Source organism: Pantherophis guttatus, chromosome 4 (genome assembly GCF_059756535.1).
Source record: "Pantherophis guttatus breed Tessera chromosome 4, ASM5975653v1, whole genome shotgun sequence".
NCBI lineage: Eukaryota > Metazoa > Chordata > Lepidosauria > Squamata > Colubridae > Pantherophis > Pantherophis guttatus.
The window spans coordinates 72,591,009-72,606,903 of NC_142066.1; the positions used below are offsets into that span (position 1 = coordinate 72,591,009).

Sequence of the window (15,895 nt, forward strand, 5' to 3'; positions counted from 1 at the left end):
GCAAAACTACCATTAGGGTACAATTTAGAGAGTTTGAGGATCCCCTCAGCATAGTGGTCATAGAGGGGCACCAGCCTCATAGGACTTGACTGGTTCAAGGCCCTGGGCATCAGGGTAACGGGCATTCATCGAACCCAAATAGCAGATCTAAAAGCAATATGCCAACAATATGCTGATGTATTCAGCACTGAACTGGGACAATACAAAGTGGCACCCATTTCACTCAACCTCGATCCAGCAGTAACTCCAATCTAATTAAAACCGCACCGGGTTCCTTTTGCATTGAAGCCTAAAATTGATGCAGAATTAGACAAGCTGGTACAGCAGGGAGTGCTCCAACCTGTGGACTGTAGCCATTGGGAGACTCCTAGAGTGACTCCAGTTAAGCCTAATGGGGACATTCACATCTGCGCAGAGTACAAGTGCACCATAAATAAGGCACTACAGCAGCATGCTTACACTGTACCAGTGGTAAGCCACATCCTCTCTTCACTCCAGGGAGGACGAATCTTTGTTAAGCTAGATCTCGCCCAGGCCAACCAGCAGCTACCGGTAGGCAACACTACCGCAGAAGTACAAACAATAGTTACACACAGAGGTGCACTCCGAGTGCACCGCTTGCAGTTTGGGGTAAATATAGCACCAGGGTTGTTCCAAAGTATTATGAATAAACACTGTAGAACATTCCCGGTATCTGCCCATACTTAAATGACATCCTGATCGTGGAGGAATCAGCAGCAGTCGTGGTGGAACATCTCCGTACAATACTCCAACATTTTCGTGAGGCAGACCTAAAACTCAAGAAGGAAAAGTGCCAGATTGGCATGGAATCCGCAGAATTCCTGGGTTTCCACATTGACACTGCCGGAATCCACCCATCTGAAGCAAAGCTAAAGGCAATTCAGCAAGCCCCCACACCAAAATCCAAGGGGAAGCTTCAAGCATTCCTGGGCTTGCTCAATTTTTACCATGCCTTCTTACTGCATAAGGGTGCCATGGCAGAACTGCTACACCATCTCTTGGACAAAAAAGCACTCTGGGTCTGGTTGAACACTCAAGACAAAGCGTTCAAGGTGGTAAAACCATTGTTATCCTTGGATTCCATCCTAGCTCATTTCAACAAAACCCTACCAGTAACACTAGCCTGCGATGCTTCACCTTCTGGCATTGGGGCAGTACTAAGCCACAGGATGCCAGATGGTAGAGAGGCCCCCATCGCATAATATTCTAGAACATTATCATTGGCTGAAAGGAACTATGCCCAGATAGACAAGGAAGCCCTCACCATAGTGGCTGGCATTAAGAAGTTCCACGACTTCTTATATGGACAAACCTTTACCATCTTTACAGACCACAAACCTCTGCTTGGTCTCTTCAAAGCAGCCAACCAAATACCGCAAGTCCTATCACCACCACAGATGCTTGTGGTGGCCAGGCCTGGACAAAGACATTGAGAAATAAGGAGTTGCCAGGCCTGCCAAGAAACCCGACTGTAGATGCCACAAGCACCAGTGTAATGCTGGGAGACCATGCAAGCCTCATGAGCTCATGTGCATATTGACTTTGCTGGCCCTTTCCATGGTCAGGTGTTCCTGATAGTAATGGACAGTTATTCCAAGTGGTTGGAAGTGGCACTGGTCTCATTGATGACAATGACCAGGGTCATCCGAGAGTTGCACCAGCTGTTCACCACACATGGTCTGCTAGATGTAATTGTGTCCAACAACAAGGCACAATTCATGGCAGAAGAGTTTCAGTCATTCCTCAACACCAACATGATTTGACACGCAACCTCCGCTCCACCCTGCGACCAATGGTCAGATTGAATGAGTGGTCACGACCACAAATAAGGTGCTCAAGTGGATGATGACTAGGGACTACAATCACCACCTGGCGAACTTCCTCCTGTGTCAAGACCCAACTCTCAGTACAACAACTGGTCACAGCCCAGCAGAGCTGAGGTGGGGCCGTCAGTTCACAACAAAGCTCAACCGACTTCACCCAGACAGAGTAGCAGTGGAGACGGCTCAGCCAACACCCTCCCCCTAGGAGTTTACAGCCAGGTGACTTTGTCTGGGCCAGGAACTATGGGAGGGGGGCACCGTGGGTGGCAGCTACAAGTAACTAAGGTAATGGGTCCCTTGTCATATGAGGTTACTCTGGGGGATGATCATATAATCAGACACCACATTGATCAGTTACAGAGTCGGCAGGCCAGGCCAGTCTCGGATGAGGATCCCAAAGTTTTATCAGACCCACAAGAAAACTGTTTTCCTCTGATCTGCCTACACCATCCATGGTGCCTTCGGAGAAACGGAGATACCAAGGGCCGTAGACCCGCCGCCACTCACAGGCAACCAAAACAGCTATCAAGACTGTCCAATTGGAGATGTACAATACTCCACTTCAGTGGGACTCTCCAGTGATATTGTGGCAATCCACCAGGATCTGTGTGTTCCCAGCCTATCTCAAAGACTATGATTATTGAACAGACTGAGGATAAGAACTATCCTAGGGGGGGGAGAGGTGTTATGTATTGAATGTATATAGTTCTGTTAAGCCCTGCTAAAGTGAAACTAATCTTTAGATGTCCCTCACTGTTAACTCCAACTGTTTTGGAGGGAAAGTTTGAACATTCATATTTAGGTGGGTTTTTCAAGCATTATGATTAAGATCCTGTGGGCCCAGAGAAAAAATTACAGGCATTTGCCTGCTATTCCTCAGTTCCAGTTTGAGTCAATAAATCCTGTTGTAGCTATGCTGGTCTGGTTCTTGCCTACTGAAGCCCAGTATACAATACATTGAACTAAAGTACTAAAATGAACAATTACAATAAACCAATTGTTAAACTCAAGGACCATTTCAAATTTATATCATATAGTTAGATAAAATTATATCATTTCAACAGTCTTCATACGTATTTATAGGGCATTAAAATGATGTAAGATAAGCATAATATTTTTTTGTTCAATTTTGAGCTTATGTTAATATGTTATTTCTTTTTTAAGAGTTTTTCCCTTTTTTAGTTCATACATCATATAGTATTTTTATTAGCATTGTTTGTGCTTCAAACATTCCGAACAATTTGAGTTGGACCTCACTCAAATTAAGCACTTTTCTGATATATATTAAAATAACCCAAATGTATTTAAGCTAATTTGAGAGGTTGGGGAAAAAAAGATACTGTTTTAACAGCCACATTAGCTTTAGTGATTCCTTATTAGTATTTTTTAAAAGAAATTTTACATGATAGAACATTCCGTACTTCAGGTAGAGGATACTTTTTTTACTGTTTTCCTACTTTAAAAAAATTATTAGAAAAGTAATTTTTAGCTTAAGTTAATATTTGCAGTGCTGATTTTCCACAAATAGGATATTTTGCAGCAAACATATCCTATTATTTATTGCTAGATACATTTATTTAGATCTATAACTATGACTTGCAGGCTGCCAATTTGCTATCCTTGCTTTAATACAAAGCAATAGGAGTCTGTCCAGTGGGGCCTATAAATCATGTACCTTTTTTAGTTCATTTGTACTTTTGTTACATTCATATATTTGAATATTTGATAGTTCAAAGTTGTAATGAAAAAACTCACACTTTTTCTTCAACTAACTGCAGACAACCCTTTCAACCTGTTGACTTTATTTTTAAAAATGTAAGTAGCATGTATGGAATGTATGTTAGATCCTGTCAGGATCCTGTCTCGCACAAACTTTTCAATTTTGAAAAACATTATGACCAACACAAACCTATAAAATATCAGGTTTCATGGCAATTTTGAGTTATCCATTAATTCTCTGTAATATTTTCATCAATCTTTCTCATATGAAACTTCTCAGGTGCTATTACAGATCATGCACTTTACTCTTAATTACCCAAATCATCCCTTCCCAGTTCACCATCTTTAAATTTTTTGGCTCAATGATGCACAGTACTCACATTAACAGTCATCATCATAATCAACCTGCATTTGGCAGTGGATTTCCATTAGAGGGACTCTTTCAGTAATCTAAAATTTAGTTACTGTACATAGCTTAATAAATACCCACTTAAAATTTCAATTTAACAAATAGTAGTTACCTTGTAGGGGAGATGGGCAGCATAGAAAATAAATAAAATAATAAAATAAAATACAACCTGGTTCCTAAAACATCAGTATTACCATATATTGGTGCCTTAGAATAATGGAAGCATTCTTTTCATTTTACCGTCATATGAAGGGGTTTTCAGGCTATTTAATTTTATATTAAATGTATTTTTTTACAAGTCTATTAAATCATTTAAGATGATTTGGTGGCTGAGGATTCTTATTATTAGAATTATCTCTCTTCAGGTAGGACATTAAAATATATATTATTGTGCATTTAGATAGTGATTTTGTAAGTTAACTTTGAAACAATTGTCAAATCCTATTTACTTTTACAATTAAATATTTATTTTAAGAAGAACAAGGTTCGGAAATGTTGAACTATGGTATATAATGTCACTAGTATCAAGAATATTCAAGAATGTCAGAGAATCTTCAAACCTCAGAGAATCCTTCATACGGCGTTGTCATCTTGTTTCCTGTCGTTGCTTTAAAAGGAAACTTTCACAATGTCCGGAGGCCTTTATGTTCTACAGATGAAGGAGGAAGATGTCCTTAAATTCCTTGCTGCGGGAACCCATTTGGGAGGCACCAATCTAGATTTTCAGATGGAACAATATATATATAAAAGAAAAAGTGATGGTATTTACATCATCAATCTGAAGAGAACCTGGGAAAAACTGCTCTTAGCAGCCCGTGCCATTGTAGCTATTGAGAACCCAGCAGATGTCAGTGTTATCTCCTCCAGGAATACTGGGCAGCGTGCTATTTTGAAATTTGCTGCAGCTACTGGTGCAACTTCAATTGCTGGCCGGTTCACTCCTGGCACATTTACCAATAAGATCCAGGCTGCTTTTCGTGAACCCCGCCTTTTGGTGGTCACTGATCCAAGGGCTGATCATCAACCGCTGACTGAAGCATCTTATGTAAACATTCCTACCATTGCTTTGTGCAATACAGATTCTCCCCTACGTTATGTGGATATTGCTATTCCCTGCAACAACAAGGGAGCTCACTCAGTTGGTCTGATGTGGTGGATGTTGGCTCGGGAAGTCCTACGAATGCGTGGCACTATTTCCCGTGAGCATCCATGGGAAGTTATGCCTGATCTCTATTTCTACCGAGATCCTGAAGAGATTGAAAAAGAAGAACAGGCTGCAGCTGATAAGGCAGTTACCAAGGAGGAGTTCCAGGGTGAATGGACAGCACCTGCCCCTGAATTCACTGCACCTCCACAACCGGAGGTGTCTGATTGGTCTGAGGGGGTGCAAGTGCCTTCTGTCCCAATTCAGCCTTACCCCACTGAGGACTGGAGTTCACAGACTGCCACTGAAGACTGGTCTGCAGCTCCCACAGCTCAGGCTACTGAGTGGGTTGGTACTGCCACAGAATGGTCTTGATTAAGCAATAGCAATTCAAGAATTACAGTTGAAGAATAAAATATCTTCCTTGTTAAAAAAAAAAAGAATATTCAAGAATGTCATTTTATGGCTATGTAAATACAAAATGATAATATCTTCATTTATTGTCATTATGCTTGCTGGGAATCCTAACAGACCATATCTAAGATTCTTGATGAATATAATGTGGTATGAATTGTGGGTAGATTTTTCTAAGCCTATTTGAAATTATTTAATTAAAAATGAAATGTTGAAACATATTCTACTTATACTTTGCTTTGTAATTATTGAACCAAATTACAAATTGACTTCTTCATATTTCTGAACTTAAAAAGGATTTCAGCATGCTGAAACAGAATTTGTTCAATTCTACTTTAGCAGGAGCACTGCCGCCCCCCAAAAAAATTAGCCATCCCTTTTATCATCTGCTGTATAATTTCACATCTATTGGATGTGAGAAATACAGTAATTATCATGAATCAATAGGATTTCAAACAAAATCCTATGTTGATTATACTATTTCACTTTTTCAAGCTGACTAAATATACTACATTGAAACTTGTGTCAAACGACAATGTATTTTGGGGGGGGTAGCACTGCAGATATGCTTCTACACATTGCAACAGACATACTATATATGATAAAGCTTAACCCTTTAAGGTAACAAATTTATTTACTACTAGCTGTACCCGGCCACGCATTGCTGTGGCCCAGACTGGTGCTTCCGCTGGGCTAAAAGAGCGAGGCTGAAGTTCCAAACTCTCCACGAACATTTGGTGGGCATGGCCAACTCGACATCACTCACTTTCATCAGTCACATGACAACCCCCAAGCCATGCCTACCCAGGTGGTGATTAGGGCAGAGAACCGATTGCTAAAAAACAATTGGAACCACAAAATCCTCCCTCTCTGTCTCCCCCTCTCTCTTTGTATCTCTCTATGTCTCTCTCTCTCCCCGTCTGTATCTCTCTATGTCTTTCTCTCTGCCCCCCTGTATCTCTCTATGTGTCTCTCTCTCCCCCTCTCTCTGTATCTCTGTCTCTCTCTCTCCCCGTATATATGTCTCTCTCTCCCCCCCATATCTCTCTATGTGTTCCTCTCTCCCCCTCTCTCTGTATCTCTATGTCTCTCTCTCCCCCATCTCTCTGTATTTCTCTATGTCTCTCTCTCCCTCTCTTTTTGTTTATCTCTGTCTCTGGCCCAGCCTCTTCTGCATCCCCCGCCATCGCCCTTACCTTTTCAGGCCAGGCCTTCGCAGCTCTCTGCACCACAGGAGAAGCTCGTGGGCTGCCTCCGTCCTCCCTATACAGAGGGAGGCTCAATGGGGAGACGCATACCAGGGAAGGGAAGGGAAGGGGGGGAGGGAGGGGATGTGGCGGGGATTCGAGGCTGGTTTGGAGCTTCCCAGCCGAAGGAAGAAAGCGGCAAAGCCAGGAGCCACGCACACCCCACTGGACCCCTGCTGCGCAGGTCTCCTCCCCCGCCTGCCAATGATTAAATCCCCCGCTCTTCCAGGTGAAATGAAGGAGGGCCAGCCATCCTGCCCATTTCCACCCCCCGAAGCCTCCCCGGAGCCCCTTTTCTGCCAGAGGGCAAAATTTTCTTTTTCTTTTTTTTTATTGAAAAAGTTTTACAAATACAAATTTTCCCATTCCCCCCCCTTTCCCTCCCTAACCCTCCCCTCCTCCCATGACTTCCCCAAGGTGAAATCCAAATCCAAATCATTTTATATCATATCATACTTTACCGCCCTTCTATTCTCCCCCCTGTGTACTATACATTTCTACATAACATCAAACTATTCTACCCCCTATATACTATACATTTCTACACAACATTCAACTAAAAGCTATCTGGTACTTCCCAGTTTGGTATTTATTCTGCACATAATCTATCCATTTCTTCCACTCCCATACATAAGTCTCTTGAGTCCGGTCTTTTAAGTATGCTGATACCTTCGCCATTTCTGCAAAACTGGCCACCTTCGAAGTCCATTCTTCAATAGTAGGCAAAACATCCCTTTTCCAATATTGACCAATCAGTAACCTAGCTGCTGTCACCATATACAATATCAATTTTGTTTCACCCATTGAAAAACCCTTAACTATACCCAATAAAAACAATTGAGGAGAAAATTGGAGTTTTTTCTTGAGAACATTTTGCATAACCCACCAAATTTTTATCCAGAAAGCCTTCACTTTCTTGCAAGTCCACCATATATGATAATATGTAACATCCAAACAGTCACATCTCCAACATTTTGGTTGAACATTAGGATACATGCATGACAATTTCTTAGGATCTAAATGCCACCTATAAAACATTTTATAAAAATTTCCCCTTAAATTCTGTGACTGCGTAAATTTAACATTCTGAATCCATATTTTTTCCCACGTTTCCATCATAACTGGTTCTGCAAAATTTTGTGCCCATTTTATCATACAATCTTTAACCAATTCATTTTCTGAGTCTCTTTCTAACAAAACATTATAAACCCTCTTGATATGCATTGGGCCTTTCTCTTTTATCTGTCTAACCAATTCTTCTTCATGCGACATTAAACCAGTTTTTTGATCTTCTCTCCATTTCAGAGGGCAAAATTTTCGTATAGGCTCCGTGAACTGCCAGAGCGCCCACCTGGGAATCAAAGGCAGCGCTGGTCAAAGGCGACCCCGAGGCTCCAGTTACCTCCTATCTCCCGCTCACCGACCGGATTCACATAGCGCCGGTTAGCGGCTGGTCTTTCTGACCTCGGGGCCCATGGTAGCGCTGGGCCAGGTGCGATTCGGGCCAGGTGAGGGACAGAGGATTCCCGCTCAGTGGATCCAGGCAGCCTCGTTGCCAGGTGTTCTTTGGAGGGAGCCCCAAGAGCAGCTGGCGAGGGGGCGGGCGAGGCTAGTTTGCGGGGTGGCTGGGGAGGGGGAGGTCAGAGCCAGGCTCGGGTGGGCCCCGCCCAGCCCTAGAAGCGCCGGCTGTGAGGGCTTCCCGGCGGGCAGCCGGCTGCCTACCTGCCGAACCTGGTGGCAGGATATGGCCCTCGGGCGTCTCTGCTTTCCAAATGCACAGTTTCTTGGAAGCAATATGGAGAGTCTAAATATAAGGAGCAGAAATCTGTTGAGCATAATCAGGGCTGGAAGGCTACCATGTTGGTTTTACATCCAGCAGATGGCGCTGTTTTTCAATGTTTGTCAATGTCTTTCAATGTTTTCCAATGTTTTTCATGTTTTTACCTGTCACAGGTGTGACATGTATATAATATAGGTATATAAAAACACGCCCGTAGTCGAATGCAACGTTGTATCAAAATTTGAAAGCAATTGGTGAAGAACTTTCAGAGGTGTGCGGTTATGTACAAACGAACATTTACATTTTTATTTATATAGATTATGTCATGATTCCTCAACTTGTAGTGACATGCTTCCGGTTGAATTAATGAAAATTGAAATAAATCCTGCTAAAAAGTAATTTTAATGTGCTGATATATTTGTAGTGAAATTTGTTTATTTTCCCAACAGTTAAATCTGTATCTAAATAGTCCACAATTCATTTGCTGCAATATGCAAATTAATATTTTAGTTCAGTAACTGTGACTGGACAATTCAAAAGATATATTTATGTTTGTGATATCTTGTCATCAGACATACAGTTGTTTAGCCAGTAGATTTGTACCTTCAAAGTAGATTGATGTTGTGGCCTGCCAGCAGCCTGCGTGGATTGTGGCTATCCTGATGACGAGGAGGCTGGTGTGGTGTCGCGCCAGAAGCCTGTGCAGCCGGCGCTCGAGTCGTACAGCGGGGAGGCTGAAGAAGATGTGGTGCCAGAGGCAGAGATTCAGCCAGGGCCTTCAGATCCTCCAGAGGCTCCTTCAAGTGAAGAGCCTCTTCTCAATGCACGAGCACACAGAGCTGCCAAAAGGCAGGAGTGGTTACTCAGGAGGAGGTCTCCTCGAGAGTAATGCTTGGGGCTAATTGGCCACACCCTTAGCCTATTTAAGTTTGCACACAGCTGGCAAACGTTGCAAGAAACAATGTGTGTTCATCCAATCATCCGTTGAGCATTTGAGAGTGAATTTTCTTTGCAAACCTGGTTTCTGGGCTAATTGCCAACTCTTGTAAGCCTTTATCTAATCTTTGGAATTTCTGGCAGGCTGTTAAGGACATTTTTAGTAATATCCTGCATTTGAAAAAGACTGTGTTTGTAGTAAACAGAGTTGTTCGGAGTTTTGTGTGTGCTACATTTCTTGGGTTCCATAGCTGGGGCAGAACAATTGACGTTAGCTTGGGAGTTCATTTTGTTTTAAAATATAAATACTCTTTGATATGGTTCTGCATTCACATAAGTGAGAGAATAAATACCATTGAACCTCCATATGAACATGGATTTCCACATCAGTTCTTATGAGTCATTCACCAGTAATTCACTCATACAATGACCAGAATTGCTCAATATTAGTAAATACTTCAAAGTAATCCTAAGAAAAATCAATTATGAGGGATAAATTTCCTTAACAAAGATTTCTCATCTATTCCTGATACTGTACATAGATTAGTTGTTTGAATCTTTGAAATTTGTCCAATATTTTTATTCCTGAAAATTTTCTCTTAGATAAAAATAAGAAAAGTTTTTGCAGTCGGATAACTAGCCTGCATAATTTAAAGAATGATCTTCCATTCATGTGGAAGAGAACTATCATGACTCCAAGCACTTTAAAAACTGCAGGCATCAGCCCCCTTCCAAGCTGAAATGATGACTTAGTAGAGAAATTCATCTTATGTGGTGAAGGACCAAACTTCCCCATCAATCACTTTACGACTCTATAATGCCATTTATAGAGTGTGATACAGCAGTAACTCTCCCTTCCCTATTAATCAGGTTAAAATATTCCTTGAAAGTATGAATGTATGTATGACTTGAAATCTTACTACAGTTCTTACTGTTTCCTCTCTGCTATCATTTCAGCAATGTAACAATGAAAAGATTAATAGGTTCATAAACCAAAAAATATTATAGCTGAAAATACTTCCCACAATATTCCAACAAAATATTGCAATGAAGAATTTAACAATGAAGAATTTAAGTTCTACGTGATGTAGCAATAATTCAAAATCCAAAAGAAATAAGGTGTTTGTAGAATGTCAAGATACTCACAGAACAAAAGAAATTATGTCTTTTCCTGGCTTAAATAGAAGGAACAAGAAATTTGATTTTAAAAGATTAAAATTTGATTTTAACAGATCCTAGTAATTGTTATCAATGTGCACACCTTGCTCCAGATCCCCATTGCACTTCAATCAGGAAATCAATTTAAGACAACTCACAAAACCACGAAGTGCAGCATATATTAAGATGATGCACTGGCTCCACTGCTTTTTTGTATAACCTTGAACCCCTTCAGCCGGATAATCACAAAGTCTAGATACAGATTTAAGTTCAAGAGTGGAATCACCATCAACCACCTCTACATAGCTGATATTAATGTATGCTAAGAATGAATGGTGATGCACCTGACAGTAGATCTACAGTGTGGACATTTGGATGTTACTTGAACTAGAAAAGTGTGGCTGGATGGTAGTAAAAATTTAATTTAATTTAATTTCCAATTTATATACCGCCCTTCTCCCTGAGGACTCAGGGCGGTGTACAGCCAAGATAAAAAACATAGAATACAAATATTAAAACATTTAAAAATATATATAAATTTTGGCCCGAAAGTTAAGAATCACAGACTAATTAAAAGAATTTAAAAATTTTAAAAATTTCTTCTTAGGCCAACCCGGCTTGTTGAAAAAGATGGGTTTTCAGGGAACGACGGAAGGCATTGAGGTCCTGGATTCTTCTTATCTCCGGGGGCAACTGATTCCAGAGGGTGGGAGCCCCCACAGAGAAGGCCCTCCCCCTGGGGGCCACCAGCCTACATTGTTTGGCTGATGGCACCCTGAGGAGGCCCTCTCTGTGGGAGCGCACGGGTCGATGGGAGGTCATCGGTAGCAGCAGGCGGTCTCGGAGATAACTAGGCCCTATGCCATGGAGCGCTTTAAAGGTGATAACCAACACCTTGAAGCACACCCGGAAGACCACCGGGAGCCAGTGCAGCTCGCGCAGGAGCGGTGTTACATGGGAGCGCCATGTTGCTCCCATCACAACCCGCGCAGCTGCATTCTGGACCAGCTGGAGCCTCCGGGTGCTCTTCAAGAGGAGCCCCATGTAGAGAGCGTTGCAGTAGTCAAGGCGAGAGGTGACGAGGGCGTGAGTGACTGTGCACAAGGAATCCTGATCAAGAAAGGGCCGCAACTGGCGAATCAGGCGAACCTGATAAAAGGTCCCCCTGGTAACAGCCGTCAGATGTTCCTCCAAAGACAGCTGCCTATCCAGGAGGACTCCCAGATTGCGAGCCCTTTCAGTGGGGGCCAAAGACTCGCCCCCAATAGTCAGTGATGGAGTCAACTGACTATATCGGGATGCCGGGAGCCACAGCCACTCAGTCTTGGAAGGGTTGAGCCTGAGCCTGTTCCTCCCCATCCAGATCCGCATAGCCTCCAGGCACTGGGACATCACTTCAAGGGCATCGTTGGGGTGGCCTGGGGTGGAAATGTACAGCTGGGTGTCATCAGCGTACTGGTGGTATCTCACCCCAAAGCCACGGATGATCTCGCCCAGCGGCTTCACATAAATGTTGAACAGAAGGGGCGAGAGGACCGATCCCTGCGGCACTCCACAAATGAGAGGCCTCGAGGTCGACCTCTGCCCCCCTGCCAACACAAACTGCGACCGGTCGGAGAGAAAGGAGGAGAACCACCGCAACACAGTGCCTCCCACCCCCAACTCTTCCAGCCGGTGCAGCATGATACCATGGTCGATGGTATCAAAACCGCCCTGAGTCCTTCGGGAGTAGGGCGGTATACAAATCTAATAAACTAAACTAAACTAAACTAAAAGCCGCTGAGAGATCTAATAGGACCAGAACAGAGGAATAACCCCTGTCCCGAGCCCTCCAGAGATCATCCACCAACGCGACCAATGCCGTTTCCGTGCTGTGCCCAGACCTGAAACCCGACTGGAACGGATCTAGATAGGATGTTTCCTCCAGGAATTGTGGAAACTGTTGCGCGACCACACTCTCAACAACCTTCGCAATGAAGCGAAGGTTGGAGACAGGACGATAGTTAGCCAATATTGCTGGGTCCAGGGACGGCTTCTTGAGGAGAGGCCTCACCACCGCCTCTTTCAGGGCAGCGGGGAAGTGACCCTCACGCAACGAAGCATTAATGACGCCCTGGAGCCAGCCTCGTGTAACCTCCCGGGAAGCCAGTACCAACCAGGAGGGACACGGGTCCAGTAAACATGTGGCCGCACTAAGTCTCCCCAAAATCCTGTCCACATCATCGGGAGTCACAGCATCAAACTCCTCCCAGATAACATTCTCAAGACTGTTCCTCGTCACCCTGCCCTGATCTACCCAGTCAGAGTCCAAATCCCCCCGGATCTGAGCGATTTTGTCATACAGGTATTGTCCGAAATCCTCCGCCCTGCCTTCTAAGGGATCCTCCCGCACTCCCAGATGGAGCAGGGCGCGGGTCACCCTAAACAGGGCGGCCGGACGATTCCCTGATGACGCAATAGAGGCGGAAAAGTAGTTAGACTTTGCCGTCTTTATCGCCACTAGGTAGGCCTTAATATGCGACCTTACCAGTGTTCGATCAGATTCAGCAAGACTGGCCCTCCAACCGCTCTCCAGGCGTCTTTTCCGGCGCTTCATTTCCCTCAGCTCCTCAGTAAACCAAGGAGCCGCCCGGGATCGGCATCGGGTCAGAGGCCGCAAAGGCACAACTCGGTCCAAGGCCCCACCAGCCGCCCGATCCCAGGCGGCTACCAGGTCCTCGGCCGAGTCATGTGCTAGATCCTCAGGAAATGGCCCAAGCTCCGTCTGGAACCTATCAGGATCCATCAGGCGCCTGGGGCGGATCCATCTAGTTGGGTCCGCCTCCCTGCGGCGAGGGGTTGCGGTTCGAAGATCTAGGCGAAGGAGTGAGTGGTCAGTCCATGACAAGGGTTCCATGTCTATATCCCCTATAACAAGACCACTCAACCACTGGCCAGAGACAAAAATCAAATCCAGAGTGTGACCTCCCCTGTGAGTAGGGCCATGAACTAACTGGGTCAGGTCCATGGCCGTCATGGAAGCCATGAACTCCCGAGCCACCTCAGACGTTTCACCGACGGATGGCAAGTTGAAATCACCCATGACTAAAAGCCTGGGTGTATCTACTGCCACCGTGGCTATCACGTTGAGTAGCTCAGGTAGGGCTGTTGCCACGCGGCAGGGAGCCAGGTACGTAAGCAACAAGCCCATCTGAACCCCACGGCCCCACTTCACAAGGAGGGACTCACATCCGGCTATCTGAGGCACAGTGGTCTCCCTCTGATCCAGATCCTCGTTAATAATAACCGCCACCCCCCTCGCCCCTCCCCTGGGCCCTCGGCTGATGGAATGCTCTGAAGCCTGGTGGGCACATTTCAACCAGAGGGACGCCGCCCTCCGGGCCCAACCAGGTCTCCGTAATACCCGCCAGGTAGGGGGAGTAGTTAAGACTGATGGTTATGTAACTGCCAGCGGGTCACATAGTAGATACACAGACCAGGTACAGACTTGGTATCCCACAGTGACATATGAACCACAATATGGAGGCAAGGAAGACAGCAGCATCCAAGTACCAGTAAAGGATAAGACAGGTCTTGAAGAGCCAGCTCAATGGGAAAAACAAGATCCATCAACCATCAACACCATCAACACATATTCCCTGCAAATCACCAGATATCCTGGAGCTAGCCCAAAGAAGATATGAAGGCTGCTGATATGAGGGCCTGGAAGCTCCTTATTATGCAGAAAGCCCAACACCCATAGATCATGCATCAGTAGAAAGAGGGCAGATGGAGTTTGGTAAGTGTCAAAGCCATTATCCTGAATGAGACCCAGGGCATCGAGGAGTATATCAGTAAGGTGGCATCCGAAAATAAGCTGCTGAAAGAACACCTGAAGCAACAGATTGTTCAGAGAGGTCTCAGAGACAGTCTAATATCTAGTGGCAGAGTGTAAGATGCAGGCAGGAAAAGCATACACTGAATGGCCCAACGAAGTAGCAGGCATTGTGTACAAGAACATCTAAACAGTGAATGAACTAGAGCCTGCCAGGTCCAGCTGCTGAATGCCACAGGAGATTGTGGAGAATAACAGGGCTAAGACACCATGAGACTTCAAGATCCAGATGGACAGACAGTTACTAGCCAATCAACATCAGAACAAGAAACAGAAGACAGCAGTGTTGATAGAAATAGTGGTGCAAAGTTAAAAGCAATATTATGAAGAGAGTATGAGAAGCTGGAAAAGCTCCAGGGCTTGAAGGAGAAATTAGACAGATGGAGAAAATAATGGCCAGTGTGTTCCCAGTGGTGGTGGGAGCACTGAGGGCTCTGACTCAAGCTGGGAAAGTGTGTTCAACAGGTCCAAGAACAATATCAAACCTTTCTGTCCAGAGGAATGCAGTGCTAAGGAAAGCTGAGATATTGCATAGAATCCTCAAAATCCCAGGTTTCTGATAGAAGACCCAAAATTGAGGAAGACACATAGCACATAGCAAGGTTAGAAGGGATTTTTTTTCTACATGCATGCCTTGTTTCCACTGGTGAACAATAAATTTTGTGTTGAATCTTTAATGTTCAATCATAGTTTGTTTCAAATGGTATCCTGCTGATATGATCATATCTATTACATGATTTAAAACATTTTCATGTAAAATAGAGTAAAAGTACTTTGGTTTTGAGAGTTTTTAAAATACTTGTCTATAAATACATCTGAACTCAGTTCTGTTTTCATTTATCCAAATATTTAATCTACCCTTCAGATTGTGCCACCATCACAAACATGGCATAATAAATTTGAAGTCAGCAGTTTTGTGTATTTTCTCAACTACAGTCAAACTAAACAGGAAGGAAGGAGGGAGGGAGGGAGGAGGAAAGGAAGGAAGGAAATCTAGTAGTGATGTTGAGTTTTTAAAATGTATTTATAAGATTTTTTGGTCTCTGTTTCTATGTTTTATTTGTTATTGTTACCTCCTAAGATTCTTCTATAATTGTGACAGGATATAAATTAAATAAACTTTAACACTGAATTCCAAATAATAAGAACTGTTAGTTAGAGTTAATTCTACCTTGTCAAATATCATATACGTATATACAGTTACACACTTTTATACAGTCAAGTATAAAAGTGCATGATCCTTTCAAATGCCTTGATCCCAAACTTTAAGAGAATGGAGTGCAGTTTCTTCCAGACCAGGTGTAAACTCAAAAGATAAACTAAAATTAATTTTGATTTGTTTTTCTTTATACTTTACTTGTTACGAGTAT

The 15,895-nt window shown here is 43.7% G+C and overlaps 1 protein-coding gene and 1 pseudogene across 12 annotated transcripts in view; both read left to right on the forward strand.

The window, feature by feature from the left end:
* TPK1 (thiamin pyrophosphokinase 1) overlaps positions 1–15,895 on the forward strand; it is a 519,294-nt gene that overhangs the window by 327,069 nt on the left and 176,330 nt on the right. The window lies entirely within an intron of this gene.
* LOC117664978 (small ribosomal subunit protein uS2 pseudogene) lies at positions 4,536–5,556 on the forward strand (annotated as a pseudogene).